At 32.6% G+C, this 16,476-nt stretch overlaps 1 pseudogene; it reads right to left on the minus strand.

Annotated features, from left to right (window-relative positions):
• Nucleotides 1–3,449: 3,449 nt before the first annotated feature.
• LOC149498422 (uncharacterized) lies at nt 3,450–13,535 on the minus strand (annotated as a pseudogene).
• Between the last annotated feature and the right edge of the window lie 2,941 nt (nt 13,536–16,476).

The following is a 16,476-nucleotide window of genomic DNA, read 5'->3' on the forward strand; positions in this document are numbered from 1 at the left end:
AAAACTCTTAGGTGTGAGAGTTTTACTTCTTTTCCACTCCATACCTCTTCCAGTATTTTGTGCTCCAATGGTATCGATGGACCTTGGTTGATCAAGTAAGCTTCTGTGTTGACTGCTTCTGCCCAGAATTGCTTTGGTAAGCCTGATTGTACACGCAAGCTTCTGGCTCTTTTTGTCAACGTTCGATTCATGCGCTCAGCTACACCATTATGTTGAGGCGCGCCTGGCACGGTTCTCTCCATCTTGATTCCATGTTCATAGCAGAACTTCTTGAACCTGGTGTCTTCATATTCACCACCATTGTCGATTCTGAGCTTTTTGATCTTCAATCCTGTCTCATTTTCAACCATAGCTTTCCAAATTCTGAAAGCATCAAATACTTCTGACTTATATTTTAGAAAGTAAACCCATACTTTCCGAGAGTGATCATCAATAAAAGTCACAAAGTAGTGTTTCCCACCAATGGATGAGACAGTAGTTGGTCCCCACACATCGGAGTGAACAAGCTCAAGTTTCTCCTTCTTTGGGGTTCTTCTATTTGTCTGAAAGCTGACTCTTTTTTGCTTTCCAAATATGCAGTCTTCACACATGTCAATTTCAATTGACTGAAGACCTGGTAGTTTTCCCTGTGAGTGTAGAATCTTCATTCCTTTCATACTCATATGGCCAAGCCTCTGATGCCATATATTGGGAGTTTCACTGTTTGCTGCAACAGCAATGGAATAGCTTGCTCTTCCTGTGCTATAAAGAGTACCACTCTTACTTCCACGAGTAACCATCATTGCACCCTTTGTAATCTTCCAATTATCGCCGTGGAAGGTTATTGTGTAGCCATCGCTGGCCAACTGGCCTACTGAGATTACGTTCTTTCTCAGATCAGGAATATGTCTGACATCCTTCAACTCCCATGTAGACCCATTCAACTTAATCTTCACTACTCCTTTACCAACAATATTACATGGTTGGTCATTACCAAGGTATACTTTTCCAAAGTTTCCGGGGGCATACCTTTCAAGGAGCTCTTTTTGTGAAGTTGCATGGAATGACGCACCGGAGTCTAAAACCCAAGACTCCTGCTTGTTCTCCAAAGAGCATATAAGCGCATCATCTTCTCCTGAGGTGGATGCAACATTTGCCTCTAACTTCCCCTCCTGGTGCTTAGGTGCATTCTTGCACTGATTTTTGTAGTGACCAGTTTTTCCACAATTCCAACATTCAATGGTCTTTGTGCTATTGAAATTGCTAGGATTCCTGGATTTGGACCTCCTATCCTTTGACTTGCCTCGGTAGTTCGATCTACCGCGTCCATTCCCTCTAGTTGAATTTCTTCCTCTCGATTCTGTATGCAAGACTGAAGAAGTTGAAGGTTCACATGACTCTCTCCGTCGGATCTCTTCATTGAGAACTAGGTCACGAACATCGTCAAATTTTAACTTCTTGCTTCCGGACGAGCTACTCACAGCTGTGACAGTAGCATTCCAAATTTCTGGTAGGGAAGACAAAAGTATCAATGCTCGTACCTCTTCATCAAATTCAATTTCAACTGAACTCAATTGGGTTGTCACTGTATTGAGTTCATTGAGATGTTGGGCCACCGATGCGTTTTCCGTCATTCATAGATTGAATAACCGCCTCATTAAGTGAACTTTATTTGCGGCCGATGGCTTTTCGTACATATTGGAAAGAGCCGCCATAAGACCCACCGTGGTCTTTTCTTTTGCTATATTGAAGGCAACATTGCGGGAGAGGGTTAAACGAATAACCCCGAGTGCTTGTCTGTCTAGAAGATTCCAATCTTCTTCCTTCATAGCCTCTGGCTTCGTTCCGGAGAGAGGTTGGAAAAGACCTTTCTGATACAGATAATCCTCTATCTGCATTTTCCAAAAGCCAAAATCTGCACCGTCGAATTTTTCAATTTTCGACTTTCCTTCATCTGTAGCCATTGCTCCCACTCAAGTCTGACTCCGCCTTGCTTGTGAGTACACGTGAATAGTACTGTTCACCACCAACTTTTAGTTACTGTTTTACTATTCACCACTAAGTCGATACTACAATATCTTTCCGAGCGGACAGCACCGATGGACTCGTCGTATTTTTCTGATCGTCGTGGTATATTTGTTTTCAGAGTATATCCACGGATCCGGTACCGCTATCTGACCGGCTGGACCTGCCAAAAACTTCGGCTCTGATACCAGTTGTTGGGAAAAATTACGCAAAATCCCCTTTACGAGGGAGCAGAAGAAAATAATAACACACAATTTGATAACGGAGTTCGGCCAATCTTGCCTACGTCTCCGGACTGCCACAGATCTTTTATAGGAGAAAAATAAATAAAGTGTTTACATACACTTACAACTCTCTATTCAATAATACCCAAAAAATTAAGCTTAATTTTTCTTCTTGAATAATCTCACTATTTTTCTCTCTCACAATTGCTCTCTCACAATTGCTTTCACTCTCTCTTGTTGGTATGTATTAAACGGAGGCAAATCCTCTCCTATTTATAGGAGAGGAAGATGGCTCTCCATCTTTGTCAAAGTTGCTTGCCAACTTTCACCTTTTTTTTTTTTTTTTTTCATCACGTGTGTGGGTACACTACAACCTACCACAACCTAACTTTGACAGCGTCGACCGGTAGTGGTGGTGGAAAACCAGGAGAGAGAGAGAGAAAGAGAGAGAGAGAGAGAGAGAGAGTGCTGGAGTGGAGCAGCACTGGGTGACGGAGAAAAAAAAAAGTCTAGGGTTTCTAGACCACTCCGGTTCGATTCGAACCGGTTTGGCCAACTCAATAGTTTAGTTTGATTTTGCTTCACTTACAGGTTTTTCACTTGGTTTTGGACAATTCATATTGGTTTACGGGTCCGATTTAGCAATAATAAAATATTTTGTTGTGTAATTTCATTGGTTAAAATTTCAATTAAATTTGCAAATAAAAAATTTCCGAAATTGAATTTTCGGATTATTTCATACATGCATGTTAGTTTTAACAGTACTTATAGAGGTGTAATTTCTAACTTGATCAAAATTTATTTATGCTTGCATAAATTTATACAAAATTCAGAAAAATATGAATTCAATTAACTTGCAAATATTTAAAGTCATCAGATTCATTTGAATTAATAAAAAATTTAAAATATTTTTTTCTTGAAAATTTTAATTAATTTTCGAGTTAAAAATCTATATTGTAAATGGTGGACTGAAAATTAGTTTTGTTTCTTTTTAAGAGCCTGATATTGTATGTAAAATTCAAAGTAATCTGACTCGAATTGAAACAAACTCGAAATAGCTTAAAATTTGAATATGCTCAATCTGACTTAATTACCACCTCTACATATACTTGTTTATGTTTATTTGTTATTTTCTTGTCATATATTTAATTTTTTTAGCAACATAATTACAAAATAGTTATTAGAGAATTTGATTATTTGGAGAGAATTTTAATTAGATGATTAGTAAAAACTAAAGCTCGGCTTAAGGTTTAGGCCGCCAAGGTAAAGGCCTAGGGTTGATTTACCCCTCTCTACAGATGCATTTAGTGAAGATCGAACCCCGAGAGTTCTTTCTCTATGCTCAGATTGTGTTGCCAACTGAGCCACAACCTATAGGTATAAACATACTACTACAAACTCTATGAACGATCAAATCCAACACTAATTCATTTTTTAAAAAAAAAAAAAAAGGATACTAATTATAATTTTGTCTACAAAATTTCTAACATCATTATTATTCTTTTTTTACTTTTTACTTTTTCTTATTGTCCAAATCTCATATGTATATTTCATTTCTTAAAAACTCACCAAATTCAGAATTCTTCTTCTAAACATTAAACATTCCATAATTCAACTCTTTAATTCAATTATATTTAAGCCTTAAATTAGAAAGAGAGCTTGACTGGCCTTCCTTATTTTCTGATTTTACTAATTCGATTGAATTACTTTCTAATTTCTTTACCTGCGTACTTGCTATTGTTCAGCTCAGACTTTTCTTTTCTTCGCTTTTATATTTTGTTTCCAATTATCATTTGTTTCTCCCGCTTTTCAATTTTCATATATATATATATATATAGGCAATTGCCAATAAGGCTCATTCCTGTGGATTGAAGAATGAAAAAGTTTACTTGACTCTGTGTCAAGATGACAATCATATACTATACTACATGTGGATTGATTTTTTAGTAATTATATTTTCTTGCAAGTAGATTTTGTTATATATGCATATTTATATAATCTTTATTGTGCAATTTGATAACATGGAGTCCCTCCAGTGCATCTATAAATAACATTGACAAAATAGTAAAAATGTTATCTATCATTCCAGAATTGAAATTAATGAATGAAATCATGAAATTGTTTTCTACACCTAGAGGATGTTAGCATTTCCAGATTTGGCCATGCATTTTGTCAGCTATACCGGTACTTCCTAAAGTAATGATTCGAGAAGGGTAATTATTGATTTTTGTTGATATGTCATGACTACCAAAATCAAGCACATGTTGCACATATCTATGAATTGAAACATGCATATGGTTTTTGTTCTCAATATTTCATTGTTGGCTTTGTACCTTTTCAATACAATTAGGATGATATATTCTTTCTTATCAACTCTAAGTTGATTTTAGCTGAACTCCTTCAGAGAGGGCTTAATTTTGAATCACAAGTGTAACACCCGCCGCCCGATCCCCAAAGACCCGACAGTGGATGCCACATTTGATACCGGAGGCACCGTCCTAACCTACATAGAAATCATACAATCATATTATGAATTCCAATTAAATTCCTTCAAAATATTATTTATCTCCACAAAACTTTCTAATTTACTCCATAAAAAAAATAATTCCTCAAATTTCATTACTTAATATAACACCATAATTCACTATTCACAAATTCTCTAAATTCTCCAAAAATATTCCTTACTTACTTTCTACCCATAAAAACCATGCATACATGCTCCAAATATGTTAAATAAAATATAAAACATAAGTAGTAATTTTTCCGGACCAAAAATAATATCAACTTTCGGACCGGTGGTATTATTCACAAACCGGTAAACTACTATTGAAACACAGGAAAAACGGGGCGTTACAACAAGATCGATGAAATTATTCATATACTTATGTGTTATCGTTGTAGCGATAAACTTCTTATTCCCTTTGTCATATTGATTCTAGTTTTGCATTTCAAAATTGTAAATTTGTGAATCTTACTTTGCAATTTATGCAGGTAGGTATAGGAAGCTCAGAGGGATAATCGAACAAGTATTAATAATTACATGATCAAATTTTTAGAGGTTAGAAAAATATAACATGCACATGGAAATTTTTATTTTTTTTTTCACAAATTTGATGTCTGTTTGTAATTATTTTTGTTGAACTATATGTATATAAATATATGTGTGCGAGCATGTAAGAATATTATTTTTAGCAATTCTAATATTTAGAAAAAGTGAAATTATTTGCAACCAATTTTCTGTTAATGGGGAAATAGAGTGGGCTTAAAAAAAAGATTTGAGATTTATATTTAATTTATAAGTGTCATTTATCAATTTACAAATATATTACATTAAACTTTATTAAATATGTCGATAATTCTCTTAAAATCCCATATTGAATATCATACTTAATTTTCATATTTTTGTATTTAAAATTTTCATAATATATGCAATTTTAAATTCAAAATCTATCTAAATAATTGTGGAAAAAAATATTAGATTTATTTGTCAAGAAGATTGTAATGTACTATTATGATAAAGCAACCACGCAATGTGCAGGACTTCATCTGGTTGATAAATGTTACCAAATGGTAAAAAAGAAAATATTAATTTTAGTAAAAAAAAATACACTTATTATAAAAATTAATGAGTACTTAATTTTATTAAAATTTTCAAATAATGTTTTATAAAAAAACAAAAACCAAAACAAATAAAGATAAATATGAAAAGTATTTTACCAAATATATAATGATATTAATTGTGAAAGATAAAGTAATAATTTCCTCTCCCCTATCCAATTATGATCTTCTAAATTCATTTACTTCATTCCTCACTTGTCATTTTTAAATTTTCTCAATTCATTCACATATATATTTCTTCACATATATATTTCTATGCTTCAACTCAAAAAGGATTGACGATATCAATTTCTGCAAATTTTTCTCCTTGCATGTCGTATCGCATATAATGATATACATGGCTTAATACATAAAATTCACTCATATATTTTTTATGAAAAATTTTGTAGCACCCTCAACTTTTACTTCAATATATTGGACACTTCAATTTATATAATTGGATATGTTAAATATTTTATTTGACCTATTTAACTCCTTAACTTGTAAAATTAAATCGATTAAATATTTATTGGATAGTTGACAATTGTACAAATTATTATTCTAAAAGTTTTATTAACCACATACCAACTCAATATTTTACGTATAAAAATAAAAAATCTTCAAAATTATTATTTTTAGTGCAAAAAGGTGTAGGATTAGAAAAAGTGAAGTCTAGGTTGCCATAACGTCGATTTTAAAGTTCAGGATGTCACACGATTTTTTCGTCAAAGTTCAAGGGTTAAACTATGTATTCCGCCGATATACTTTCACTATTTCAACCAGCCACACATAAGAACTAATAGTGTTCTTTTTGGGCCTAATGCATAAATTTATCTATGTAATTGTGACGATTATTTTTGTGAGGCTTGAACTTTACAGAGAACGCATCATGACCATACACTTTCACATTTCAATAATGATTATGATCCTCACCAAAATAAAATATGAAAGTGTTGGTTCACGATTGAACCCCTGAAAAGATATTTCATTTGGCGAGGGATATAATTATTATTGAAATGTGAAAACATACAATTATGATTGAATCTTGACAAAGTTCAAGGGATCATAAGATTAATTAGCCAAAGTTCATAGTCAAATTTATGCATTAGTTATTCTTTTCGCTTTCAAATTTATTGCATAAATAACTCATTTATAATTAGAATATAAATTTTCAACTCCATATGATACATCTAAATCACACTATCCATGCATTGTATGTATTTTAATTTGGCCTAATTGTTAATGCTCGATTTTTATCCTTATGCTTGATGATGAAAATCCTTCAATTCTCTAATTAATTTAGTGTTGATAATTTTTCGGATTATTCATTTTATAATTTCCTTAGTAAAAAATATATTGGGTTTTGTGTAAATTGGGCTATTTATAGAATTGAAATCTTGGGCTTAAATTTTATTTTAAAGTATTAGCTCGAAATTAATTAAAAGTTAGTTTAATTTAAATATTAGCCCAAAATTAATTTAAGTAATTAGTTCACAGCTAGTGTTAGCCCGTTAGCCCAAAATAAAGAGAAGCCCAAAAAATATTAAGTGTTAGCTGTAAATTAAAGAAGAGATGATATAAAGGAGTTAAGGTGAATATGAGTGGGGAGATTAACGTGAAAAGATAAAAGAGAGTAACTTTAAAAAAAAAAAAATTAAATAAATAAATAAATAAATAAAAAACGCAACAAAGGAAAGAAAAGACAGCAAAAAAGAAAGAAAATTCAAGAATCAATTCGATAATCGATTAAAAGGTATGAATAACATCACAAACTGAGAGCATCAAATCATCTTATCACTTATATTTGTGGTTTATATGCCTTGATTTATAAGAATAAAAGAAAACACCTAGTAAGTGTTTGGATTCTAAGTTCTCAAACTCAAAAATTTAATCTTAAACAAAAGGTATTTGATTTTCTTAGGTAATTTTGATAGAGTTCATTAATATTTTTCTATTTTTATTTTTTGAATTTGATTCTTATGAAAATAATTGTTTAAATATGATTTTTATTCTAAAAATGAACTTGAGATGTTTCTAATTAATTTGGTATTAATATGAGTAAAGAATATGAATTTTATGGCTTAACTGAATGATTTTTGTCCTTAGAAATTGTTGAAACTCGTTTTATATGTATTAGATATATACTAGTAAGTAAGAGGCTTATGCACCTGTTGCTAAGCCTTATGTACCAGTAACAATTCTTTATGCACCAGTTGCTCATTTGTTTATCAAATATAAACTGGTACGTAAGAATCTGACGCACCTGTTGTTAAGCATTACATACCACTAACAAGTCTTTATTTATGGGAGATGAAAATTAAGAAGCGAAAACTACCCAAGATTGAAATAAGTACGAAAGCAAACCACACACAAATCAAACAAGAACTAACATATTGTAGCTCAGATTCGCTCATCGGTGTTCTTTCTAGATATCTTCAAGTCACCCTGCAGCCTTCTACCTTGTGACCTTAATTGATTCTATAAATTCTACTTTTCTGAGTGGGTAGAAAAAACAAAACGTCTGTTTCTCTAGAGACTAATGCTTTTTTTCTTGAATAACTTCTCTTATCCGCGTGAGTAGCAAACGATAAGATTAAATATTATATTACCCACGCGGTTGATATTTTAAATAAAACAGATTATCTTTTTTCAATTAAAAAATTAATAAATAAAATTCTAATTAAAAAATTAATTTATTAATTATTTAAAATATATAACTCACATACGATCCAAGTAATTGAGACACAGAAGTGACCGCAGGAATAAATTAATAAGGCTACAAATTAGTATAATAAGAATACATATAGGACAATATATTCTTATTATAATTAATCATAAATTATTCCTCTAAAAATTTACAATTTAACTCCTTATTAATCTAACTTTCTATAACATAATAATTTATGTTCCCCATATAAAGATTACAAATGCTTTTCAAATAAAATAAATCACTGATAACTTATTTAAATAACAATATTAATCTTTAAAATTATCATTTAACTTATTTCATATGTCGGATTAAAAATCCACCTATAGACATGGATTTTTAATCTTATAATCTTACTTGAAGCTCATCAGCATTCTTTAAACTGAGATATGGATTCTATCATTAATTAACTTTTCACAAATACAAATTACGTTTGCCCAATTCACCGAGAATTATTGTCCCGATAAATGAAACTCACTCTTTAATGAGTTACAACACAAAAAAATATATATTTGCTCATATAAATTAAATCAAAATTAAGAACATAAATCTTATTTCTAATGTCCTAGAGAATATGTTTTACTAGTCAATATAAAACAATCATTCTCTCCTTGGTCCAGTTAGATACATCCTTGGTCCAGTTAGATACATACAAAATGTACTAATACCATCATTATAAAATATGCTGAAAGTTTTATTCATTTAATGCAAATATCCAATTAAATATATAGAAATAATTGTTCAAAAAAATAACACCAAAACCATACTATTACATTTGCATGGTTAATAGTAAATCTCTACCAATCTCCCACTTAGACTCATAACCATGCATCTGTTGTCTTAATTCTCATTCCTTTGACATGACTATCAAAAGTCTTTGCCAGTAAGCTCTTTGTAAAAGGATCAGCCAAGTTATTTTCTTATGCAATCTTCGTCGCCACCACATCACCCCTTTGAACTATGTCTCGTATCAAATGATACTTCTGCTCAATGTGTTTTGCCCTTTTATGGCTTCGTGGCTCCTTTGCAACCGCTCTGCTATTATCATAATAAAGTGTAATAGGCGATTGAACTGATGGAACCACACCAAGATCCATTAGGAAGTTCCTAAGCCATATTGCTTCTTTGGCTACCTCAAAGGTTGCCACGTACTCAGCTTCCGTTGTGGAGTCAGCAACATAAGTTTGCTTAATACTCCTCCAACTTATGGCTCCACCTCCCAGGACAAACACATTTCCTGAGGTAGATTTTCGAGAGTCCTTATCAAACTAAAAGTCTGAATCTGTATAGCCAACAGGTATAAGATCTCTTGACTGGTATACCAACATATAATCTCTAGTCCTTTTTAAGTACGTGATTATATATTTAACTACAATCTAATGTTCTCGCCTAGGGTTAGATTGAAATCTGCTAATCATGCTAACAACGAAGTAGATATCAAGTCTGTTGCACAGCATTGCATACATGAGACTTCCTATTATTGAAGCATAAGGAACTGCATTCATGCTCTCTATCTCTTCAGGAGTCTTAGGACACTGATCCTTAGATAGAGTGATTCCATGTCTGAAAATAGAAAACCTTTCTCGGAATCTTGCATGTTGAAACGAGCAAGAATGCTATTAATATAAAGTGCTTAAGATAAGCCAATCATTCTCTTCTTGCGATCTCGCATAAGCTTGATCCCAAGAATATAAGCAACTTCTCCCAAATCCTTCATATCAAACCGTAGAGAGCCAGTCTTTGACAGAAGTCAACATACCTACACAGTTTCCCAAAAGCAGAATATCATCCACATATAATACCAGAAACACAACCTTCTTACCATTCCATTTCTTATACACACAAGACTCATCATTACACTGTTCAAAACCAAGTATTCCAAAACCTAGATACCTGTTTAAGTCCATAAATAGACCTATTCAATTTACAAAGTAAATTTTCTTGGCCATTAATTATGAAACCCTCTAGCTACTTCATATAGATGCATTGATCAAGACTTCCATTTAGGAAAGCTGTCTTAACGTCCATTTGCCAAATTTCATAGTCGAAATGAGCTGCAATGGATAAAAGAATTCTAATAGACTTAAGCATGGCTACTGGCAAAAAGGTTTCCTCATAATCGATTCCTTATTTCTGAGTATACCCTTTTGCAACAAGCCTTGCCTTATAAGTTTGCACTTTACCTTTTACACCCCTCTTTTTCTTATAAATCCACTTACATCCGATGGGTTTAACCCCTTCAGGTGGTTCTACAAGTTCCCAGACTTGATTAGAGTACATGGACTCTATCTCAGATTGCATAGCTAAAAGCCAGTTATCGGTACCTTTATCATGTAGTGCATCGTTGTAACATATTGGTTCGGTATTCAATTCTTTAGGGACCCTATCAAAAGCTTCTTCCACAAGTGTTAACCGAACCGGTGGTCGTCTAATTCTCCCTCTACGACAAGGTACTATCAGATCAGTCACACCATCATCTTGCTCTAGCTGTAAAGCCGGCAAGTTTATGACAGTGCAACAGAATCCTGGTCAGGTTCTGGAGCCTCCTCAACATTTTCTTCAATACCAATAGGTAACAAAATGTCAATAGGTTCCACTTGTTGTGCATGTAAATCAACATCACTCCCACTATTTTGGAGCTGTAGTGGTAAATCTAGAACTGTGTGTTGATCGGACTGAGGGTTGACATTTCTTCCACTACGATGAGTTAATGGTATGTCAGCACAAACTATGAATGGTTCAGGTTCATGTTCTTTAAGAAATATGTCAGTAGGTGTGATATCCCCTCTCATGTCTCGCAAGGCTAATTGGCTTTTAGGAATATGGTTTAGAATATAGTCCTCCTCAAGATAATGTGCATTGGTGCTAACAATAATCTTTTTCTCTTTAGGACTATAAAATAAACCATTTTTCGTTCCTCTAAGATATCCAATAAAGTAACACAAGTCTGTTTTTTATTCCAATTTATCCACTTTCCCTTTTAGCACATGCGCTGGCAACCCCACATCTAAACAAGTCTTAGACTAGGCTTTCGCCCAGTCCACAGTTTTGTAGGAGTCAAAAGTACTGACTTAGAGGGAACTAAATTCAGAATATATGTTATTGTTTCAATTGCATGTCCCCAGAAAGAAAGTGGCAAATCTGAATAACTCATCATTGACCTAACTATTTCCATAAGTGTCATATTTCTCCTTTCTGCTACACCATTAATTTGTGGCATACCAAGTGCAGACAATTGTGACGTAATTCCTTATTCTAATAAATAAGCAACAAATTCCCTAAAGAGGTATTCGCCACCACAGTCAGACCGTAGTGACTTGATATATTTCCGTATCGCTTCTCCATTTATACCTTAAATTCTTTGAATTTTTTAAAGCATTCAGACTTATGGCACAACGGTAAATATATCCATACCTTGAATAGTCATCTGTGAAAGTCACAAAATACTTAAAGCCACCCCTAGCTTGGACACTCATTGGGCCACACAAATCAGAATGAATTAATGCTAAAACATCATTGGCCCTATTACCCTTTAAGGTAAAAGGCTTTTAGTCATTTTACCTTCCTGACATGATTCACATGCTGGTAGTGCCTCCACTTTCCATGAACTCAAGGGTTCATCCTTGACCAACCTAGAAATTCGGTCTAAATCAATATGACCAAGCCTAAAATGCCAAAGATACGTATGATTGAATTCAATAGGACGTTTCTCTTTAATGGTATAACAACATTAAAGCTATTTATTTCACAATTATTAAGTTGCAATTCAGGTATACTTTAAGAATAAATAGATCATCAATCAATGAGCCAGAATAAATCATTTGTTTTCTAAATTTAATAACGACAGAATCATCATGGAATTCATTAAAACAAACTGAATAACCGTTCTTACTCAAACTAAAAATAGAAATTAAATTCCTTCTAATTGAAGGAACATACAAAACATCCCTTAAAACTAAAGTTCTATTATTCTTAAAATTAAGGGTAACATTCCCTACAGCTAAAACTGCAACTTCAATGCCATCTCCCAGAAAGATATTAACATCTTCTTCACTTAACTGGCGTGTTACCTAAAACCCCTACAAAAAAATGCAGACATGATTAGTGGCACCTGAGTCTACACACCATTGGATTGTAGTCAATACCACTCACAGCTTTTTAACAACCAGTAAATAGAAAATAGATGTACCTTGCTTTTTCTTGGCTATCCAGGTTGGACATTTCTGCTTCCAGTGACCAAGTTGCTTTCAGTGAAAACACTTGCCCTTGGGCTTTTTCAGCATCATTTGCACCATTAGCTACAACAACTGTTTTGGGCTTGGGCTTATGGGCCTTTTTCTTCTTCTTACCCTGTTTCTAGGCGGAAGAAGAATCTCGCTCAACATTAAGCACAACAGGTGCAGTTCCTTGCTTAATAATAGTCTTAGTAGCCACCAGCTCATTCAACAACTTAGATAGAGTAAAATCCATTTTATTCATGTTATAATTCAAACAAAACTGCTGAAAACTGGCTGGCAGAGTGTTCAAGACCATCTCAATTTGAGTAGCCTTGTCAACAACAGCACCAAGAACTTCCATGTCATTCAGAAGACTCATCATCCTCAAGACATGAGTTCTAACAGGAGTTCCTCCATTTTAGAAGTAAGAATCTCCCTCAGTGCATTCTGCTTGGCTACACTAGTTTGGTCTCCAAACATCTCCTTGAGATTCTCTAACATGTCATAAGTTGTGTCCATCTTCCAATGCTGATGTTGCAAAACATTTGACATAGATGCCAAAATGTAACATCGCAACCTCTCATTAACCTTAACCCATTTATGGTAAGCCCCAGTGTCCTCAACAGATGCACCCTCACCGGATTTTTCAGGACACACCTCACTAAGCACAGACATGTACTCTTCAACAGTAAGCACAATGTCCAAATTCCTTTTCCAGTCCACATAGTTTGGACCCTCAAGCTTGTTTTGGGTTAGGAAATTGATTAGGGGATTGAATGATGCCATTTCTTTTATAAGATCATGCATCAAAAACAAAACAGCATATCAATAATAATTAACAGAATTTAAATCATAATTGCAAATTAGACAATAATGATGTCAAAATTCACTTATGCATTTCTAACAATATTCATGAGCAGCAATCTCAATGGGAGAATTAAACTAATCACATGTCATGCATAAAGATTAAACATACAAGCACTACTCGATGGGAGAAACATGCCATAAAACAATTATAAGTGAAAAACCATTACAACTGGTCCATGCCCCTAATTAAATTACTCAAATGGAGAGTTAAAATGATATAGACAACACTAGATTCAGTGATAACATAATACATATCATATGCCGATAGGGAAGAATATGCCAAGTAGTAACAACAAACAAGTAATGGAAACACATATAAAGTCTTCATTTTATAATATATAATAAAAGGATTTGGCTTTGCCTACTGAACCCACGCCTACTGAACCCATGAGTAAGTCCCATGTGAGTGGCATCTAACGGGTATAACCAGGAAGGGTATAACCAGGTAGTCAAAAAATTTTATCGTATATTATAAAATGGATCCTTTCCTATGTAGATCGGCTAGTAGTAATAGATCTGAAGACTCCGATAACTCAGAAATTAAAAGAGTCATAAATAGAAATGAATTAATTTTGCAAGATTTTAGTAAAGCAATTGATGAATGGGAAATTCCTAAAGTTGATAAAGAACAAATTTATAAAGTTTCTAAATTTAATTTATTTAAAACAGATTATGTAATTAAAACCGAAGAAAGAGATTTTCAATTAAGTAAACCTTTTGAAAAGATAACTCTTTTGTCTTCTAAAACTTTGCAACATCATAAAAGTAAAAAATATAAATATATTCATATAGGATTAATTCAAGTAGGAATAAAACCTTTAACCAGAGAAGGATTAAATACTAGTATTCTGGCAGTAGTAAGAGATGCTAGATTTTTACATTTTCAAGATTCTTTATTAGGATCCGTGGAGACTAGCTTAAGTGAAGGACCGATCTCCTTTGAGGTCTATCCAGATATGACTGTCTCTCTAAATGATTTAAATATTTTAGAAAGTATAGTTTTGGAAATTAAAACTCATAATTATAAAATGAAGCAAGGATCAATTCCTATAGCTTTAATATATAAAATTCATTATAAAGCAATGAATTCAGCTTTTGGAACTAAATATAAGTTACAACCTAAAATTGGTGAAACACGATTTTTGCAAACAGATTTAACAAAAACCAATACAGTAATTCCTAAAACAATTCAGTGGAAGGATATCACACTTCCAGATGAATGGATTTTGGAAGGGTAGTACCTCCTCCTATTCCCGAACCAGTAAAACCAAACGTCAATTTACAAAAAATTGAACAATTTGAAGACGGTAAAGTAACTTTAAAATTTAATCGCAGTCAAAGTATGAGGTATACAGGGTCATCTTCCTCTGTTACAACAGATGATAATGATAAACCTAGTTCCTCCATACCTTCTGTGATTTATGCTAAATACAAAGATAATGAATCTAAACCAATTATTCAAACCATAGTAAAACCAAGATATTCAACTTCTGATATTCCAAGTAAAATGAAAGGTGTTGATTATAGTAATTCTATACCACAGGCAGTTTATAACCCTGTAGATAATTATGTAAATCAACAGTCAACCTTAGTTAATTCACCTGAATCACCAACAGCTTCAGCTATCACTGAAAATGTTAGTGATATAAACAGAGAATTAAATGTTCTTAGTAAAATAGATATTGAAAAAAGTTTAATAAAAGAAATATCTAAAACAAAGAATTTACTAAAGATGAAACAGATATTAAAAACTTATACTTTTGACGAATTAAAATATGAATATTTAGATTATAAATTAAATAACTCAACTGAAATTAAATTTTTTGATTGGTATAACCTCATTAAGGAGAAACAATCTGATAAAAGTTTAAATCCAATCACTATTCGCGATAAAAGACCAGAATGGATAGTAAATGAACAAACAATAAAAAGTGATTTTCCTCCTAAAACAATTAGTAAATTAAAACATCAAGATCATGAAATTATATGTGCACCATATAAAGTTGCCCGAGATAATGATACAAATAGTAAGATAATTGAACAAAATAACTTTAGTAATGCAAGTTTGATTTGTTTAAATTCACAATTAAAACGAATAGAACATATGCTAGAAGCTAAACCTTTAGTGTCAGAAACCATAAAAGGCAAAGAAACTGTGAAAACTCACATGTTTAAACCTTATCAAATTTCTCAATCAAGTAAACAAGAATTTGTAAATAAATTAAGAGATCAATTGAGTAGACTTGAGGTTCATTCAGCAACTACCCAACATGTAGCTCCTGACACTACTGAAGCCTCTAGAAATATAAACATTATAGAAGAAAACACCAACTCTGATGACAGCGAACCTGACTCAGAAAATGCTAAACAATTTGAATTAAATCCTATAAATCATCATTAAGAAATAGTAAATAGGGCACCAGACTTAGGCATTATTGATAAACCTAACACTATATCTCAATTTAAATATAATGCTTCAACAATCTATGAATGGAACATAGATGGTTTAAGTGAATATAATATATTAAGTATTTTGCAACAAATGACTATGGCTGCAAATGCTTATAAAACGCAGTCACTTATTTCTGATAAAGCTATTGCAGAAATCCTCATTGCTGGATTTACTGGACAACTTAAAGGTTGGTGGGACTATCATCTCACTGAACAACAACATCTAGAAATTTTAAATTCAATTCAAGTAAATGATGAAGGTGAACCTATATATGATGAAAATGGTGAAGTAATTCAGGATGCTGTATCATCTTTAATTCTCACTATTTCACTTCATTTTATTGGGGATCCATCTCACTTAAAAGATAAAAATGCAGAATTACTTAGTAATTTAAAATGTAAACACTTA

The sequence above is a fragment of the Jatropha curcas genome, chromosome 2 (genome assembly GCF_041381405.1).
Source record: "Jatropha curcas cultivar XTBG-Jc1 chromosome 2, XTBG_Jcur_1.0, whole genome shotgun sequence".
Taxonomy (NCBI): domain Eukaryota; kingdom Viridiplantae; phylum Streptophyta; class Magnoliopsida; order Malpighiales; family Euphorbiaceae; genus Jatropha; species Jatropha curcas.